At 35.3% G+C, this 21588-nt stretch overlaps 1 pseudogene; it reads left to right on the forward strand.

Moving 5' to 3' along the window:
* Window positions 1-69: 69 nt before the first annotated feature.
* LOC144433361 (putative oxidoreductase SAR2567) lies at window positions 70-15268 on the forward strand (annotated as a pseudogene).
* Window positions 15269-21588: the final 6320 nt, after the last annotated feature.

Consider the following 21588-nt stretch of genomic DNA (forward strand, 5'->3'; position numbering starts at 1 on the left):
GTCTAGCCCGTTCTGCGTGAGGATATAATATACTTGCATTACAACTATCACAGTCGTTGTGTTTGGAACATGGCGGCACCCTTTTCTCTGGCTCGGAAAGTTGCAATTATTACTGGTAAGCAAAAAATAATAAGTCTTGTAGATAATATTGCGTTTGTGATAGATATAGACTGTTTTCTACTGGTTTAGGTAACAGTTGTTTGAGAAATATGGCATAAACCTAGCTAAACCAGGTCAAATTTGATCAAAACGACCATGACCCAATATCAAGACAAACCAAACTATATAGTAAGATCAGCTGAAGAAAATTAACACCTACGTCCTTTAATTACATCTCCATCTATGAGTGAGGGAGAAAATTATCAACGATCACAGTCACAGTCATATGCCTTTGCAGTATTACGAGGTTAACCATTAGATTTGGTAACGGAGGGGAGGGGGTCGGAGTTTTCGGACAAAAAGGATGGATGTTGCTTTACGAAATTAAAAGTATGCAAATGAAACTGAGATGCAAGAAGTGTACTAGCTATCATGATGCATGTATTGAAATTAGCGTAGGACAGGCAATCAGAGGTAACACTAACCTGATATGGAGTCGGGTATATTTTTGGTTACACTCAGAATGGTTTGTGTGTCACAGTACAATATTAGCATAATGTCCTTCATCTATGCCAGTATAATTGATTCTGTTGTGCTTCGTTTGTTCGCTTGCCTGCTTGCTTCAATTGGAGCTGCCACTAGTGTTTTGTTTGCAAAGCTTGGTGCTAATTTAGTTTTGAGTGGAAGAAATGTAGACAACTTGGAAAAGACTGGCAAAAAGATGTGAAGAAACAAGTTGTAAGGTAAGTAATGGTAGAAGATTAACAGTGAGTAGTATTTGATTTGGTTTTTGTTTGTTTGTTTGTTTGTTTGTTTGTGTTTGTTTGTTTGTTTGTTTGTTTGTTTGCATGTCTGTTTGTTTGTTTGTTTGTTTGTTTGTTTGTTTGTGTGTCTGTTGTAAAATCACAGCCTGGGTGTGTATATATATAAACTATGAATTTGTGCAAGATGTGCACGTGTAGTTTACGATGAAAATTCAGGCAAATTTTATGATTTCGGAAAAGAAAGTACCATCCATTTCATGATCAACTTGTATACATTTTTATTGCGTCGACCAGCCAACTTTTATTTGAATATCATTTTCAGTAACTTACTGAGTCATATGACGGGAGAGATGCATATATATATACTAAGTATATGCAAAGGGCCACTTTTCCACTTTAAGACAAAATCGGTGTTAATGTGCGGCAATAATATGTAGTGGAAATCCTGGACTAATTTACATATTAGGGAGGCTCTTTTTAGTTTTATGTTTCTTATCGTAACACCTGTCAATTGTTTTGATTATTGTTGATGATACTTTCAATTCGTTATCGTACTTGTATACTTAGCTACAGGATAGTACTTGGATGCCTTAAAATGAAGTTTAGAATCTATGAACCACTTGTTTGATTAATTTGAAAGGTCCCGAATTTTAGTAATGAACGATAATTTTCAATCAGATGTATGCTAGTATAGTGTAGTCGCCAACTTGCCGTTAGTGACGTCGTGATTATTTTAAATCCAGAAATAGAGGGCGTCAGTTTTTCTTTATTATTTCGCATGAAATGTATGGTCGATCGAATTATGAGAAAAATGAAAATGAAAAATGGAAATAAAAAAGGTCTGCCCTAACATTTTTGTTCTTAAGTAGTTAAACTACAAAATGGCTGCTGAGGAACTTTGGTATATTGCTCTGAATTGCGTCAACCCTGAAAGATTGGTGTTTGTTTTCTTTCATTTCTAGCCTTTGCTTGTCACTGGTGACGTCACAAAGGAAAGTGACGTCGAAAATCTTGTTTAGAGTACATTGAAACATTACGGTCGACTAGATGTATTGGTAAGTAAAAGCCAAGTAAAGTTTACCTTTCATAAGGGGATGGTATGTTGTCTGTCTGTCTGTCTGTCTGTCTGTCTATTTGTGTGTCATTATTTTCACAAAAACCTGAATTTCAACGAAATTGGAACACACATTCTTTGAACAAGCTTTCCTAAACGCGTTATTGACCAGAAATAGCAGTACATTCAATTCTATGAAAATGTAATTTTACTTGTCAAAAATTCTTAAATGGCCTCCATAGTGATTGATGTACGGTAAAGCTATTTTATACTCTGCGTCATGTCATATTATCAGTTCTATCTATTTTTTAATTCCGATCCTTAAACGAAATAATTATGTTTGAAACTTATTGGCATGACATACAGTTCAGCCAGTATGTTCCATATATTACATCTAAAGTGTATGTAAAAACTCACATCCGATTAGGATTAAAATTTGGATTATATTGAAAGCAGTTGTCTGGCAGATCTTTCGAAAAAGTTGGTACTGATGGAACAGATGAATAATCCTATCCAATATGTATGGCGCCACTCATAAGAAAGTACTTATGCGAGAACCTGGAATTGAATCATTGAATCACTGGCCGACACTTTATCGATCTTTCTTCAGCTACATATACTGCTAAAACTGGAAGACCTGCTTCAATTTTCAATAGCAAGAAATGTTGATAGGTACACCTATCTAGGCTTTAATTATCATGCAAACAGTAACAAAAGTGATGATTGTTCACAATAGGGGTGGGTCATTGTGAATTGTTTTGATGTGACGTCATTGTCTCTCATCAGGTGAACAACGCTGGTATTTTAGAAATGGGAAGTATAGAGAACACAAAGTTGGAAGGGTTCGATAGAACGATGAATATCAATGTTAGGTGAGGAATTATTCCAGCCTGAGGAATAGGGAATGTGATTTGTACCCTTAATCGTTCTACTGCTGACAACTGACATCGATTGCAATTTATTTATGTTCTGTGTGTAGCAACAATTTCAATAGTGCTATGATGTTCGAAATATGATTGAAAATATTAAAATTTGCCATTCTTTTGCCAAATATACATCACTTACACCTGCGTGTGTATTAATAATATATTATTCTCAGATATTTTCCTTCATTCGGCCGTAAATACTCATAATCTAAGAGTATTGTTACTAGTCGTCTTCAACTAGCTTATAGCGACACGCCGCACCGCATTGTTTGATAGCATTGTTTTTGCTATTTTGCCAGTCCCCAGTCACACAGTTTTGAAACCCACCAAGGTCTTTTCTCTCATTTTCTTTCTCTTTTGTTCTGTGTATCTATACGAATTTCTTTGAAATTCTTTCTTGTGATGTAAGCGTATCCTTTGTGTGTGGCGAGTAAATAAATCCATTGGCCACTTACGTCACTACATTGATCTACGATTTTAACATTAATGATTTAGCATTATTTTACGTTCAACATTATTTCCAGCACTACCAAATTCATATTGTTTTGTTCTACTTTGCTTTGTTTTGTCGTGTTTTCACAGATCAGTTGTCTATCTAACATCATTAGCGGTACCCCATCTGATAAAAACAAAAGGTAACATCGTTAACATATCTAGCATCTGTGGAACTAGAGCCGTAAATACAATTTTAATGTTGGAAAATTAACAGTTTGACTCATTGTGTGGGCTTAAAATGTATTTGTATTTACTAGGACATCTGAGACTTAACATTTAATTTCATTTACACTGAATTGCATGCTTACATAAGACACCAACTAACTCCTACTCTCTTAGCGATGCAACCTATAACAACCAATATATATATATATATATATATATATATATATATATATATATATATATATATATATATATATATATATATATATATATATATATATATATATATAACTTGGTGAGTATCAATCTGCTAAGACAGTGCTCTATACCGCAGTGGCAGAGCGCAATAGTTTTGGTAGTACTGGAACTCTTTCTTGGTTGACAACCAAGAAAGAGTTCCAGTACTACCAAAACTATATATATATATATATATATATATATATATATATATATATATATATATATATATATATATATATACTCGGTGAGTATCAATCTGCTAAGACAGTGCTCTATACCGCAGTGGCGGAACTGGAACTCTTGTCTCTTGTTTATAAACAGCACACCCAGAGAGTAGAATCGAAGTTACACAAACGAAGTGGTTTGGTTGAAGAAGCCTATGCAAAGGTAATGATGATTTATCGAGGAGAATGTTTATATTTACACCTGCACTAACTGCAGCTGGCACATTTTTTCATCAAATAACCAAAGTTGGTCAGTTACTTATAAAAAAAAGACATTGAATCTGCTCTTTCTCCCAATTTGTACAAACAAATACCTCCTTGAGAGAAAGAGGACTACATTATACCAGTATATCGATGGTAAAAATCGAGAAATCTGATTGGTCTAGACATCAAACTAACTTGTCTAAAATAGTGATATATGCATAGTTGGCACATGTCCAAGTTGTGATGTGCAAGCACTAAATCACCAAAACCGGTTAACGAATTATATGCGCGAGAGATATTGAGTTCACTTGTCCAAACCAACTGGTATACCAGCCCCAGGGGGTGGTTATCGCTACTACATTATACTAGTATATTGGGGGGGGGGGGGAATCAAAAGCTATGAGCTAAGATTTTGTTGTTTTAATTAGCCCCAGAATATGAATAATTTACATAAAAAGTGATCTGACACGCTATTATTATGAACGCCGTGTGTCATGCATACAACCAGAGCATACAACCATGTAGTGACTGGATTTACTTTAGCTGCTACTCGTTTTTACGGATAATCTGTACAGTTATTGACCAGTTAACCCAGTGAACTCTATCGCTCGTGCATATGTTTCGTTCACTGGTCAAAACCTCTTGGTATACCATCCCCAGGGGTGGTTTAGTATTATTTTAAATATTATCTGTAGGTAGTGCAGACATTAATTTCCCCTAAGCAGATTTCATTACAAAATGTATTGATTGATTCTTGAAGGAAATTTTTTCAATAACATGTAAATTGTTTATGCTGCAAAATCTATATTTGACTAGTATATATCCCTTGGCAGGGATATCTGACATATTCTTTATACACGATTCATTTCAAAAACATCAAATATTTATATCACAAAAGGAAAGGTACTTTCATTTGAATCGTGATAGTGGTAAGATAATAAGAGTGAAGGTAACCTGAAGCAGTTATATCACTTTCCACATTTTCCATACAAATTCTAATTATAGCTTTTTCTGTTGTTTTGTTGCAATCATATACGGGATTGAAAAGCTGTAAGGCAATCTTTTCATTTTTACCTCCCGTAAGGGTACGGGAGGTATTAAAATGGGAATGTCTGTCTGTGTGTCTGTGTGTCTGTCTGTGTGTCTGTCTGTCTGTCTGTCTGTCTGTGTGTGTGCGTGTGTGTGTGTGTGTGTCATCATTTTCTAAAAATCGGCTGGCTCAATTGTAATGAAATTTGGGATATATAATCTTTAGGGTAATAGCTAGACCTGATTAGGTTTTGAGCCAGATCTGTTAATGTTTAATTAGAGAAATTTGCATATTAATGAAATCAACTAATTACACAATATCTTAAGACTGCATACTTCAATTTCAATATAATGTAGTGTATTCGTTAAACATAACAACATACATTTGTCCTATAACATTCGTTGATGTATCTTACAGCGTTAATGAATAATTTGCGTAATTAATGATTTTCGGTAATTAGGCTACATCTTAAGAATACATACTTCAATTCCAATATAATTCAGTACAAACGTTAACCATAACAATCGCATATGTCATGTAAAGCTTGTTGGTGTACCTTTCAGTGTTAATGAATAATTTGCATAATTAATGGTTCTTGGTAATTAGGCTGTATCTTACGACTGCATGCTTCAATCCCAATACAATTCAGTACATACATTAACCACGACAAATTGTGTATGTCCTATAGAGTTAGTTGATGTACCTTACAGTGTTAATGAATAATTTGCATAATTAATGATTTTCGGTAATTAGGCTATATCTTAAGACTGCATTAAGCAGTATCATACACTCTTACATACATTAATCTAAGAAAGCACGCTTGTCCAAAAAACAAAGCCTGTTACCATAGTTTTTTAGTTTAATGAGTTATTTGCATAATTAGTGATTCCCTTACGGGAGGCATTCAGTTTAAATCTGGTCTTTATTTTGTTTAGTAAGGTATTTCCAACTGCCCTCGCAGCAACTGGGACACATTTTTCATCAAATAACGAAAGATATGTTCAATAAAACTTGGTCAATTACTTATAAAAAGACATTGTATCTATCAATTAGTGGTCAATATAATCTGTAGGTAGTGTGGTAAGTTTTAATTCTTGACTGAAAACTAGGTTTTGAATCGGTCCATGTTAACACTAGTACGTACTAGTTGTAACTGGAGATTTATTTTTCGATCAGACAACCGCCATATATATATATATATATATATATATATATATATATATATATATATATATATATATATATATATATATATATATATATATATATATATATATATATATATATATATATAAAACACTATATCCCATAATGATATCCCGATCGTTGTTTCATGAATAAAATAAAAATATCTCAAAACGTATTAATTGTGACCAACTGCTAGGACTAATATCACCAAATTTAGGATGTCATCATGTTATCGTGGACACATAGCATGTCTTCCACCATCTACAGGTACTTGTGCTCCAGTGATAAATGATGCTGCATCAGATGCTAGGAATGCTATAGTATTTGCTACTTCCTCTGGTTCCCCAGCTCGTCTTAATGCATGTGTAGTTTGGCATCTCTCTAAATACTGGGAAATAGAACCAAGTATATAACCATTTGCTGAAACAACGATCGGGATATCGTTATGGGATATCGTGTTATATATAATATATATATATATATATATATATATATATATATATATATATATATATATATATATATATATATATATATATATATATATATACAATACAGTAATACATTGTAACTTAAATGTATCGTAACCCTCCAACTTTTGGATATTTTTATGTTCTTCAGAAATAGGTCAAGGACATTTTCTGGGTTTTTTTATATTCTTTAGATTTCATGATCTCGCTATGTATTAAATAGTAAATAGATTACACTTTTGAAAACACGGTCATGTTTATGTTGCCTTTATAATTAAGCAAACCCTGTTTTACAAACCCAATTACCAGATGTCCATATTTCATACAGAAATGAAGACATTTCATCATTTTGTGAGAGTCTTTATGATTCAAAGGAACTGTTGTATACGGCTAACAGAATGTTTTCTTGATTTCAAATATCCATAAAACCGTGCACGCTTTTTTTATTTTGCTCCGGGGAAACGTTCATAGTCACGACCCTGCAAACTGCTCTGGTCTGCGAGAATGTTATTTTGCAATGTTAGGAAGAAATAACAGTTCTGGTTTGCGAGAATGACCCTGGCCAATAAACTTAACTATACGCAAAATGTATGTCACCTCTTTGTGACAAGGCTATCAGCTATTCACGTTAATTGCATTAATTAAAACACCTACTAAAATATTAAACATATTTATATTATATGGTATAGTTTTATGACCACAAGATGGTATTAGAGTGTAATTACTCATCATCAGAGCACAGGGGGCAGCGAGAATGCGATTGATTGATTGATTGATTGATTGATTGATTGATTGATTGATTGATTGATTGATTGATTGATTGATTGATTGATTGATTGATTGATTGATTGATTGATTGATTGATTGATTGATCGGTCGGTCCATCGATTGATTGATTGATTGATGGATTGATGGATTGATTGATTGATCATTCGGTTGAATGATTGATCGATTGAATGATCAATTTTTGTGGTGCAATATATGACTTACTTTTGTGTGATATTGATCAATTCACTCATTGAGTTTTAAAACTATTTGTTTTTCTTTCCCTGGCTACTTTGCTCTCAGCTGTGTCTCAGACCACTAAAAGTCTGAGGCTGTATGTAATTCTCTCCTGTCTTTATTAACTTAATAAAGACACCTTGTCCATTCTAACCTCTTATCTCAATTAAAACATCCTTAATCTTATAATTGGCGAGAGATCAGTTACTGCGAAAATTTGCTTCATACATATGTTTTTAATGTTCTGGGAGATTATTACACTGGACAAACAGTCGATCATGCATAAACTAGTAACTTAAAGGAAGATAAATCAAACTGTAAATTAATGTAAGTGACCTCTCGCCAATTATAAAAGTAGGGGTGTTTTAATTTAGATAAGAGGAGAGGAATGGACAAGGCGTCTTTATTTAGTCAATAAAGAGAATTACATACAGCTGAAAGAGAGAAAAGTAGACAGAGAAAGAGAAAACAAAAGATTTTATGTCACCACAAAACTCCGTGAGTGAATTGATCAATATCACACACAAAATAAGTTATTCAATCTATCAATCATTCAACCAAATAATAAATCAATCAATGAATGAATCAGTCAATCAATCAAACGCTCAATTAAACGCTCAAACGCTCAATGTCCCCTGTCAGAGCTATCCAAAGACATATTTCATGAATATGCCAATTAATCTACGATTAAAAACTCATTTTTAGCCCTGTTCCACCACTTAGATTTTCCCATGTGTTATTCCGCATACAACTCTGAGCAAGATGCACTACAAATAATTTCTGTTGCAACTAGTTTGCTTTGACTATTTCGCCACCACCATATTATTAGCCTTGCCTAGATGTGGTAATTGTAATATTTGCCCGTCTATATGTTATCTGCTTAGGCAGGTTTGCTTTTACCTATTTCAATCTCAATACTGTTCGCAAGTTTCACTTTATAATGCTTAAATCTGCGCAGTACCACGGGCGTTTGCTTTGCTTATGTACTTAAATAGATAGTCAATACAATTACGTGTGTGTGTGTGTGTGTGTGTGTGTGTGTGTGTGTGTGTAACAAGGAGGTTATCTAGTATGGCCATCGAAACTTAGCCTTATCGAAACTTATCGTGTTGGCGTAAAGTCGCGACCTTATTTGAACACAAGCAGCTAATTGTATCACCATACTTAGAAACAGAGGTATTACAAAGTTGACGTAATGTCACGTGGTTATTTTTACATAGGAGAAACTCTTCTGGTGGTGAGATCTGTAGACGAAGAAGCCCTTCCAGATCTTCTTGGTAAGAACTACCATTTATTCAAAAGAACTGTGGCTCTTCTAAACATTGAAGTGTTAAAGTAACGGAAAGATTCTTTGTTAAACTAACTAACATATGGTTAACAGGAGGGCCAAGAACCATGGCTCTTTCAGTGTAAGCAGTGTGTGTTTTGGAGTTTATACGGATATTCTAATTGGCAGAACGACAAAGTATTTTTCGACAGAAAGATAATGTCAGTGTCGAATGTTTTTGTGAAGAGTGCTAGTATTGACAAAGCAGACAACAAACACTATACTACGCGTACGTATGGTCATCGAAGTCATAGGTCATAATTAGGCATCTCAGAGTATGTCTGGGTTTTTTTATTACGTGCAGGGTGTCCATGTTGGTTACATACACAGTTAACTAAAGTTTCTACTGAAAATCACTCTACAATTTGCAAATTGTTCACTACTCAGAACTGAAAACAGGAATTCTGAAGTATGACGTATATGCAGCACTTGTTCCAAAATTATCAATGTAAACTGAACGCCTTCCCGAATGGCAAACTTTTACATTGTTATTCCCCACGCCTAATTGCAAAGAACAATTCTGTGCTACCACACATGACATTGATTGTACATCCATTAGTTACTACGACCTAAGGGCGGCCCTTTTTATTTTTCTGTTTCTCATCTCCCGACCGACCCTAATTTGCAGCTCCGACATCAGAAAAAAAAAGTTTTATTATTTCCGACCGACCCCTGAGCACAGCAAAATTGTAAGGTTCCCCATGGCGTCTTAGGCCAGTTCTGCCAAGGCCACGACCTTGCGACATTGGCCCCCTAAAATTACAAATGAAGCAATAATTTTCCCACCTTGCGTCGCTTTGGCGCATTCATTTTACGGCAGACATCAAAATTATCTAAGTCCACGGCCGGACCAGGCTCTCGATGAGACGTCGAAATGGACGTCTCTCGTCACATGTTTTGTCTACTGTCACTGTCGTGACCTCTGACCTAATCACTGACGTGTGCGAAACACTGAACTTGCTACCGGAACATCTATCTGCCATGCCACAGCTCAGAAGCCTTCGAGAACCAAATTTATGGGACAGGTTGTGATTTTCATTTGTTGATGGGTTAAATTAAATGAGTACATGTGTATTTTGATTCCGAAAAAGCTGTGTTAGGGGATCGTGTTGCATGATGTTGACAGTGCTAGTGACACATGTGAATGTTGGGCACTGAATCAATGCGTAATCACTGGCATGGCCACTGTAGACGGCCGATGCATGTGCGCCCGGTCAGACATGAAGAACGAACTTGTTGTGCAAATCAGAAAAAAATTAATGTAATATTTACAGAGCATCCCAACTTTGACTTTGTTGATAGTTTTAGTTAAAGATTCAAGTTCTGAGTTTCAAGGACACCTAATGTCAGCTTTCCGTATCAATCATTGCAAGTTTACGGTACGTAACTATGATGTCATTTGATATAGCAGGACCAAATCATGATACACAGCCAGTAACGGTTAACTAATACAAAATAAATTATTTTAAAGTTAGTTTGTACGTTTTTCGTTCACATTTGGTACTTTTTAAAGTCGAGTCAGGGATTTTTTTTCTTCAAAATGTCATGAATTTGAAGAGGGAATGATAAACACAGCAGTGTACTAACAATTTTAAAAATGAAACAAGTGGTTACAAGTTTAGGATTTCTCAAAGTTTTTATTCAATCATATGTTCACTGTGACTTATTTTGAAGTTGCTCATTGTCCTTGTCTGAAAAAAGGGAATTATAAATTTTAGCACTGCTATTCATTGATATTCAGATAAAAAATTGTGACTACCTGGCTGTCCAATCTTTCTAAACAATATATCATTCATATATATATATATATATATATATATATATATATATATATATATATATATATATATATATATATATATATATATATATATATATATATATAAAACTTAAAATTACATAATCTTAATTGCCTTCTTTTTCTAAGGTGTAATGTGTAGTACACAATTTTAAAAAAATAGCTTACTGGGAACTGTTATTATGAATGGAATTTTTTTATGTTGTTAGGTAATGGTCTATACGTAATGGAATATCTAATTTATATGAATATTTCCTAAACAATAATAATTGACCCCACTCCCTGTCAAATGGCACCACTTTTTCGAACCAAGGGGCCTGTGTCCCCACTTGTTGGAAACCTTGGCAGAACACCGCCGTCTAACCCCCCCCCCTCTCACCCACCCACCCACCCAACCCCTTTGTTACGTCAGAGCAGCATGTGTCTTTCATCATGGCAGAAGCCGTTGAGGTTTGATGAGGGACAGGGCTCAAAATTAATACTGTCACGCGGTACATTTTGCTGCAATGCAATAATAGCTCAGAATATTTCCATCATTTTCAAAATTGTGCTTAAAATTGGTAAAAGTCATACTGCATTCCTAATTTCTTGACCAGTTTTTAGCTTTAAATCAGTTGTATTATCAGGGAAATGACCGACTCCATAGCGTTTCATGACCCATGACATGCATGACCTTTGAAGACATTCCGATGTTTACATTATTACTTTTAATTACTTTTAAACAGTAAATCCCAAAGGGGTTCTGAGTTCTAGAAATGTTTGACATGTTATCTGGTGGATTATTTTGACAAGTTCACACTGAAGAAAAATGTTTCATAGAAGTAATGGTTTATATAAATGAAAATTCATCTAGCACACTGATGACAATCACGTAAGTGTTTCAAAAAGTTACATACTAAAGTTCAAATTGGATAACTTGAAAACATTGTTAGCGATGGCAATGCCACTTTGATTAATAGGACGAATTTATTAGTACTCCTGATAAAATCATACAATAGTTCATGGCTACAGATATACACCCATCAGGATGATAAGGATTCAGTCATCTTCTTACAAAGTTGTTCTACAGACTTGTCAACCTTGCTAAAATGAAGGAAAGAGACTTGTAACAAGGAATTCAATAAAGAGAAGAGAAATGAAGTTGTATAGAGACTAACAGGACAGAAAGGACAGAGAATAGAACTGAAAAAATACATTTTTTTTCTTGCCCCCCCTTTTTTTTTATTTCGCCCGCCCGACCCGCCTGACTATTCCATTGGAGATGAGAAACAAAAAAAAAACCTCACCCTAATGAAAGAACACACACACACACACACAAACACACACACATTTGTCACAAATGTAACTGAACTGGCCTAATTTATCTCTAGATAAAATAAATCAACCCTACTTTGTACAGCGAAATTGCTAATATGAAAAAATCATGCTTAAATCTATCCATACATGTTTTGTGTCTTTTGTTTTGTTCCGGGTGATTGCCGCCTTCTCACATGTATGAAACAAGTGGGTTATCTAGAATAGCCATAGAAACCTATTTCATCATGATGACGTAAAGTCATGTCCTTAACTTATTTTGAACACAAATAATACACCACGCTTATAAATGTTTGATGCTGAAAGAAATCACCAATGAGTGTGTTTTTTTTGTCTTGACCCTTTCTGCAAGCACATTGCTATTAAACAAGACAAAAAAAACACACTCATTGGGGATTTCTTTCAGCATCATGTTTGTGTAGTACTTTATTTCGTTTAGTCATACGAGTGTAAACTATATTTATAGTTTCTATCACCATACCTGTGGGCGATAAATTATGATAATATTATATCTATTGAACGCGTCCCGATCCGGGTCAAGGCCTTCCACTGCACTGGTCTCTGCTGAAAGAATGCCCCAGATGTAAACCGTGCACGTAAACGATAAGATAAAGTACACACTGTCTCACCCCTTGCCAGACTAGATGATGATGATGATGATGATGATGATGATGATGATGATACTGAGATAAAAGTGTACACATTAGGATGGGGACACACACAGCATGCAGTGTTCACGGCGAAACAAATAAGCCATGCAACATTCACAAGCCCTGATAGGGCTGAACAACGAGACGTGTCTTAAATTATAGTGTAGCTGATATGATTATAAAGATATGGGTAAAATTCGGGGTTTTTTAATGTTTACCTTTTCTTTTGAATGGTAATGTACCCTTACTGTGCAGTCACTACTCCATTCATGGTACAGTAGTATGACTTATTTTTAATACTACTCGCCACAACTATTTTTCTCCGTGATTAAGTTCTCCTCGTAATTTTGGCAAACTATTTTGGTCCGGGCCGTACTCTTGCATTTCATTCCTGAGACCATGGTCGCTTCCCCTATACTTCCATGTGCAGACATATGGTTTATGACTTTGCTGGACTGGTTTTACTTGAACTACAAACTTAAGGTCATCCCAATTCACACCTTCTAAATCCCCCTTTGTCTTACACTATCCAATACTGATAAGACTTCAGTAGCAACTCAGACAAGGAGTTGGTTATAACCCGATACACAAACTTTAATATTAGCTCCGGTAGAGGACTGCTAATCCCGTACATGTCAAACACTGTGTCATCATTATGACAGATAAAGGGCATAAGTATACAATAAACAATGAACAATGAAGAATACAAAAATACAATAAACATCTCTGAAAGATGATAAACGAGGCGGGCCGAATTCTACTTATGCTTGTCGCATATTCTTACTTGTCTTTGATTGTATTTATGCCAGTCGAGTTCACAAGATGGCAGGATTAGCCCATCTCACCTTAGACTACATTACAATCTAATTATATCACACCATCCTGCAAAGCATTAGTAGTAAGTACTGCCATACTTGTTGTTTTAGTAGATATATAGCAGCAGTTGTATTGTCTGAATACCAAAAAGGATGCCTTATGTAAAGGTATTTGTTCCTAGGCCTATACACAGTAATTAGTAGAATGCAAATTTCTGAGCTATAGCTATCATACATAATATACCCCTCTCTTGGCAAAAAAAGAGCTAAACTATGAAATGTGAAGCTTGTCTGCTTAATTAGCCGCCTCAGTACAGAATGAATTCATTGATTAATATGCAAATGAACCATAAAGATAGCTACATCAACAAGCTCTGTAAGTCAATGTATGGATCAAATTATACGACATTGTAAGCTTGCATTCTTTAGATATTATGTAATTAGTGAAAATTATTCAATTATACTTATGCTGTTTGCAATCAAAAAGTACATCAGCAAATTATGTTTGTGCATCAAGAAGAAATTAGTGACTTAATTAAAAACCTTAAAACAGGTGCATCATCGGGTATTGATGGTATTACACCTGAGCATCTGTTTCTCGGCTATTTTAATTCGTGGTGCTGTTCCTAAACAATTACTGACTACAGTTTTAGTTCCAATTCCAAAAAGTCCAGGTGGAGACATTTGTGACAAATCTAATTATCGTCCTGTTGCTGTTGCATCAACAGCCTCTAAACTGCTTGAGAGAGTTTGGCTAAATCGCTGTATAGATTTGTCTGTCGACCAGTGATCACCAGTTCGGGTTTTAAACCAGGGCATGGTACTGATATGTCAATCTTTGTTCTGAAAGAAATTTTAAATCATTATAAACGTCGCAATACTCCCGTTTTCATCACTTTCATGGATGCATCTAAAGCGTTTGATTACGTTCGTCATGATATTCTTTTCAATAAATTATTGGGCAGAGGGGTCAAACCTTACTTAATTAAGATGTTAGCATACATGGTCAGGTATCAAGACTTTGTGGTTAGATGGAATGGATGTTTATCTGAATCTTTTAATTCAAAGAATGGAGTTAAACAAGGTGGAATTACTTCACCTCTTTTTTCACTGTGTATTTAGACACTTCCCTATGGCTGCCTTCTCGGTGGCTATAAAGTGAACCATTTAATTTATGCTGATGATTTAGTTATTATATCTACTGGAGCCTATGGCCAGCAGATGCTTGCTAATACTTGTGGCCACTATGGTGAAATTAATTCTATACTTTTCAATGAGAAAAAGACAGTTTGTATGCTAATTCAACCTAATGTACGTAGACTCAAACCAGTTGCAATTTACCTGAATGGTAGATTGCTGAATTACGTCGATGTGTACAAATACCTTGGTCACTTGATCCCCTGTGACCTCAAGGATAATGAGGACATCCAGGCTCAGACTCGACTTTTTTATGTCAGAGGTAATGCTCTAATTCGTGACTTTAAATTTGCGTCTCTCTGTTAAATGTCACTTATTTTCTGTCTTTTGTGATATTCCTTATTGTTCTTATTTGTGGAGTATTTTCTCGGTAAATACTTTTAATGCAGCCAAGAGAGCTTACTCACAGGTTTTCCGTAAATTGTCAGGTGTTAAACATTCTTTTATTCAGAGCAATAGCGCAATGTTTGTCAACTTTTCGATTTTAACCTTTGATGAAATCATTAGGAAAAAATCTCTTAGCTTTCTTAGCAGATTGCATCTCTCAAGTAACCCGTTTGTGGTTGCTGTTTTAGATAAGGGGATAGTTAAAACACCTAACATATTAAACATATTCATGTTATATGGTATGGTTTGATGCCCACAAGATGGTATTGGAGTGTAATTACTCATCATCAGAGCACAGGGGGAAGCGAGAATGTAATTGATTGATTGATTGATCGATCGATCGATGGATCGATTGATTGATTTATCATTTGGTTGAATGATTGATCGATTGAATTATCAATTTTTGTGGTGCAATATTACTTACTTTGTGTGATATTGATCAATTCACTCATTGAGTTTTAAAACTATTTTTTTTTCTTTCCCTGGCTACTTTGCTGTCAGCTGTATCTCAGACCACTAAAAGTCTGAGGCTGTATGTAATTCTCTCTTTTCTGTATTGACTAAATAAAGGTGCCTTGTCCATTCTATCCCCTTATCTAAATTAAAACACCCCCAATCTTATAATTAGCGAGAGATCTGTTACCGCGAAAATTTGCTTTATACATATGACTGTTTAATCTTATGGGAGATTATTACACTGGACAAACAGTCGATCATGCATAAACTACTAGTACGGAAGAGATAAATCAAACTGTAAATTAATGTAAGTGATCTCTCGCTAATTATAAGATTAGGGCTGTTTTAATTTAGATAAGAGGAGAGGAATGGACAAGGCGTCTTTATTTAGTCAATAAAGAGAATTACATACAGCTGAAAGAGAGAAAAGTAGACAGAGAAAGAGAAAACAAAGATTTTATGTCACCACAAAACTCCGTGAGTGAATTGATCAATATCACACACAAAATAAGTTATTCAATCTATCAATCATTCAACCAAATAAATCAATCAATGAATCAGTCAATCAATCTATCAATTACATTCTCGCTGCCCCCTGTGATCAGCTATTAATAGAAATGTTTCATGAATATGCTAATTAATCTACGATTAAAAACTCATTTTTAGCCCTGTTCCACCACTTAGATTTTCCCATGTGTTATTCCGCATACAACTCTGAGCAAGATGCACTACAAATAATTTCTGTTGCAACTAGTTTGCTTTGACTATTTCGCCACCACCATATTATTAGCCTTGCCTAGATGTGGTAATTGTAATACTTACCCGTCTATATGTTATCTGCTCGGGCAGGTTTGCTTTTACCCATTTCAATCTCAAAATACTGTTCGCAAGTTTCACTTTCTAATGCTTAAATCTGCGCAGTACCATGGGCGTTTGCTTTGCTTATGTACTTAAATAGATAGTCAATACAATTATGTGTGTGTGAAACAAGGAGGTTATCTAGTATGGCCATCGAAACTTAGCCTTATCGAAACTTATCATGTTGGCTTAAAGTCGCGACCTTATTTGAACACAAGCAGATAATTGTATCACCATACTTAGAAACAGAATTATTACAAAGTTGACGTAATGTCACGTGGTTATTTTTTTACAAAGGAGAAACTCTTCTGGTGGTGAGATCTGTAGACGAAGAAGCCCTTCCAGATCTTCTTGGTAAGAACTACCATTTATTCAAAAGAACTGTGTCTCTTCTAAACATTGAAGTGTTAAAGTAACGGAAAGATTCTTTGTTAAACTAACTAACATATGGTTAACAGGAGGGCCAAGAACCATGGCTCTTTCAGTGTAAGCAGTGTGTGTTTTGGAGTTTATACGGATATTCTAATTGGCAGAACGACAAAGTATTTTTCGACAGCAAGATAATGTCAGTGTCGAATGTTTTTGTGAAGAGTGCTAGTATTGACAAATCAGAAAACAAACACTATACTACGCGTACGTATGGTCATCGAAGTCATAGGTCATAATTAGGCATCTCGGAGTATGTCTGGGTTTTTTTTATTACGTGCAGGGTGGCCATGTTGGATACTTACACAACTAACTAAAGTTTCTACTGAAAAATCACTCTACAATTTGCAAATTGTTCACTACTCAGAACTAAAAACAGGAATTCCGAAGTTTGGCGTATACGCAACAATTGTTCCAAAATTACCAATGTAAAGCTGAACGCCTTCCCGAATGGCAAACTTTTACATTGTTATTCCTTCACGCCTAGTTGCAAAGAACAATTCTGTGCTACCAGACATGACATTGATTGTACATCCATTATTACTACTACTAATGAAAGAACACACACACACACACTCTCTCTCTCTCTCTCTCTCTCTCTCTCTCTCTCTCTCTCTCTCTCTCTCTCTCTCTCTCTCTCTCTCTCTCTCTCTCTCTCTCTCTCTCTCTCTCTCTCTAGTAGTATAGAAAAGGAGAAAGCCAGGCCACTTCTATTTTAATCTATTATATAGCCAAATAAAGTCTTGTTCTTATATTAATTAATTTATTAATATATACATATATATCCTTTTCTATACTACTCTCTCTCTCTCTCTCTCTCTCTCTCTCTCTCTCTCTCTCTCTCTCTCTCTCTCTCTATTTAAAAATTAAATTTATGCTCAGTCATCCGTCTCTTGAAACGCATCAAGAAGTATACGTGTCTATATCACGATCATGGTAATGTAACAAATTCGAAACATGGAAAGGCGTGACACTCTATGCAACTTGTCCTTTTTTCTTACATGAATTCTTTAATATTACTTATTAGTTCAAACATAACTATCCATATATACATAGACATGTATTACCTAGCCACCACACTTATTACAGAACATGTCATGCAAATGCTTGGCTGTTTCACAATCAATGCTTTACTTATATTGCACATTTGGACAAATGTGAACTTGAAGGTTTCGTAATGTACTCTTCATACATAGTTTATAATTGAAGTTAATCTAAATTGTACTACTCGTCAGTATGAACTTGTCAGCAGGGATTAATACACTCTATTTTGGACATTACATGTTGTTGACACTACAAATCACCACATCTCATCAGATTCCAGTTTCTATTATACACTAGGTATGACCACCTAAAGTTCTCTAACATACCAGTGACTTTACTATACATGCAATATTAATGCCCCTATACTAATACAATGTATTACGGGACCATTTTATGTGTTATGGGAAACTCATTCAAAACTTACATTTACGGTAGCTTTTCGAAGCTTGGAAATCTTACCTTAAAGGCTATGAATAACCTAAACATTGCCTTAGTAGAAGCAAAAAACAGATCTGCCAGAGGGAAAACCCCAAGGACTCCCTCACCCCCAGAGGTCACTCATGCATTCAACCAACCAACAATCAGATGCACCAACAGCCTTTTTACTGTCGTAATGGTATTGAATTTTTCATAAATATTTTCACCCTATCTAATTTGAGATAATATTGTCTTTTAAAGATGTGAAATGTTTGCCAAGATCTAAAATTGCCAAGTTCTAAAATTGCCTTAAACTACAAATCTCCCCTACCAATGACACTACTATTAGAGGTGTTGACCTTTACTAAGCATGGATTAGTTATGCTTGAAAGGGTCTGAATAGCCTAAATATTGGCTTTAAGACTAAAAATCCTCCAGGGCTTCTAGAGGGAGACCCCCTCCGACCCCAACACGGGGTGGACATATCCCAATCTCAAGCTCTTCCCTCTTACTGTCAAGATGCTATCAAAGTATATTTCAAAAGTATTTCAACCATATGTAGTTGCTTTTTACATGTTGGTGCTGTCTTGTAAAGCTTGGAAATTATTGTTTGAAAGGGTCTGAATAGTCTAAAAATTGACTTTTCAGAGTAAAATCCTCCATGATTTCTAGAGGGAGACCCGGTAGGAACCCCCCCCCCACACACACACACACAAGAGATGTACATATTCCCTTCTCAAGCTTTCCCCCTACCTTTCATTTCACTTCACCTTATAATCATGGTAGTGCTAACCCGGGATCTTATAAAGTAGATGCAAGACAGTCAAGCAGTCCACACTGAGTCACGATCAAAAAATACCTGTCATGTGAATATTATATATATGGGGGTGGGGCGGGGGTCATCATGTTTTAGAATTAAATGATAGGGGGGGTCAGCCTTTTTTTTGGTTTTACAGATGTGGGGTCAGTGACATTTTGTCGGCCCGATTTAAGAATCCACCCCCCCCCCCAGGCTGGAGAAACTGACCGGTCCCTAAGTAGTGCCCGCTTTCTTGTACATTATAACACAATGTACCTTTCTGGTGATTAGTAAAATTCAGTCTTTGAGAACTAGCTGAAGACTCTGAAATTCCAAGATTTTCTAGCAGCGAAAATATCTAGGTTTACAGTATCTCCTATCCTTTTTACGATTATTTAACGTGAAAACTTACATTTATTTTTTAAGCTGCGTACAATATGACGATGGGTAAGCTTGGTTTGGTTTGGTTGGTTGCATTTCTCTTGTTCGAGATTACACCGTTACTGATCTATGGTGGTCAAACACAATGTGAATGGGGCGAGTGCCTGAATGACGAAGGTGAGTACACTGTATCGTATGTACTGGAATATTGTAACTAGAAGAGGGTTTTATAGTACATAAATCGTGGAGTCTGTCGGCTTTAAAATGGGTAGTAGTGTTGAAGAACTGACTGCAATGTATCAAAATGGATGTGATTTTGAAAACAAGATATAGTTTCCAGAAAAAGATGTGAAAACTAAAAACATTGTCTAGAATTTGGCAATTGCATGTAAATATCGTTCAACGTGGGTTGGGTCGTTTTTTTCTTCAAAATGGTGAATTGAGAATGGTGCTACGAGCACTGTACTCTGTCTAGAACTATAAAGTTGGTCAATTTAAGTCCACTAACTATATTTTCACTATTTAAGAAATCTTGAGATGTGTTTTGGACAAATTACCAAATTTTTGGCTACTTATTAACTTAGTAACTCTCACATGTGAATTGTTTGGACAATTCGCCAAATCTTCGTTTGTTTGTTTGTTTGTTTGTTTGTTTGTTTGTTTGTTTGTTTGTTTGTTTGTTTGTTTGTTGAAGTAAAATAAAATAGCCACGATCATTTTATGATTTCAACATTTTCCTTCTGATTGGTTTTTACCTTTTAAGACTGGATGTCAGCATCTGAAAAATGGGATATACTAAGACATTACTCGGGACAATTACAGAAGAAAGAAACGTCAAATACCTTACTCACATATCCACACCGAAACAATGGTGATGATAAGCCTGAAGATACAGATTTGAGCACTACGAGGTTTGTTTGTATCCCATATATTTTCAACTGACAGTTTATAATTTCAAATTTCAAATTTCAAATAGTAAACATGTGGCTTATTTACTTGTGGCAGTAAAAAGATTGTTACGTAACGGAGTGACGGGATATATCAGAAATTAGAATATATGACTAGTTTCATCCTTTGTTATTCTTAGTATGTATGTCTAAATGAAAATGTCGTGACATGTATAGTGACATGTGTAGTTCATTTCACTTAAACAAAATGTAGCAAGAAACTATAGTCGATCAATCTTGCTATCTTAAAGTGTAGCATGTCCAGTTTCTTACTGGTTTCTGTTTTGTTGTATCAAACAGAAAACCTGCACGATATTTTGAAATTCACTGTATCTGTCTCTGTATCTGTCTGTCTGTCTGTCTGTCTGTCTGTCTGTCTGCCTGCCTGCCTGCCTGCCTGCCTGCCTGCCTGGCTGGCTGGCTGGCTGGCTGGCTGGCTGGCTGTCTGTCTGTCTGTCTGTCTGTCTGTCTGTCTGTCTGTCTGTCTGTCTATCTATCTATCTATCTATCTATCTATCTATCTATGTGGTGTACATAGATACGTATGTATGCATGCATGCATGTACCTATGTACACATGTGGGTATGTAGGTAGGTAGGTGAGTGGGTGGGTGGGTTGGTGGGTGGGTAGGTAGATGTGAATGTCTATGGAAGTGCGTATGTCTGTGTGTTTGTTTCTTTGTATGTTTGTTATAAGTATGTATGCCTAGTTAAGTTGGATTATAACACTTTTCCATGGCATTTATAATATTTTAATTTTAATTTTTAATTTTAATTTTAAATCAGCTATATGCCTAAGGTTATATTAGGAACTGAAATCACCGATCATGATATATGCGTTTTGTATATTACCTCTTGTAAGGGAAGAAATATGGTCTTCATATGGAAGATATTTATCTGAAACCACTGACA

This window comes from Glandiceps talaboti, chromosome 3 (genome assembly GCF_964340395.1).
Source record: "Glandiceps talaboti chromosome 3, keGlaTala1.1, whole genome shotgun sequence".
Taxonomy (NCBI): domain Eukaryota; kingdom Metazoa; phylum Hemichordata; class Enteropneusta; family Spengelidae; genus Glandiceps; species Glandiceps talaboti.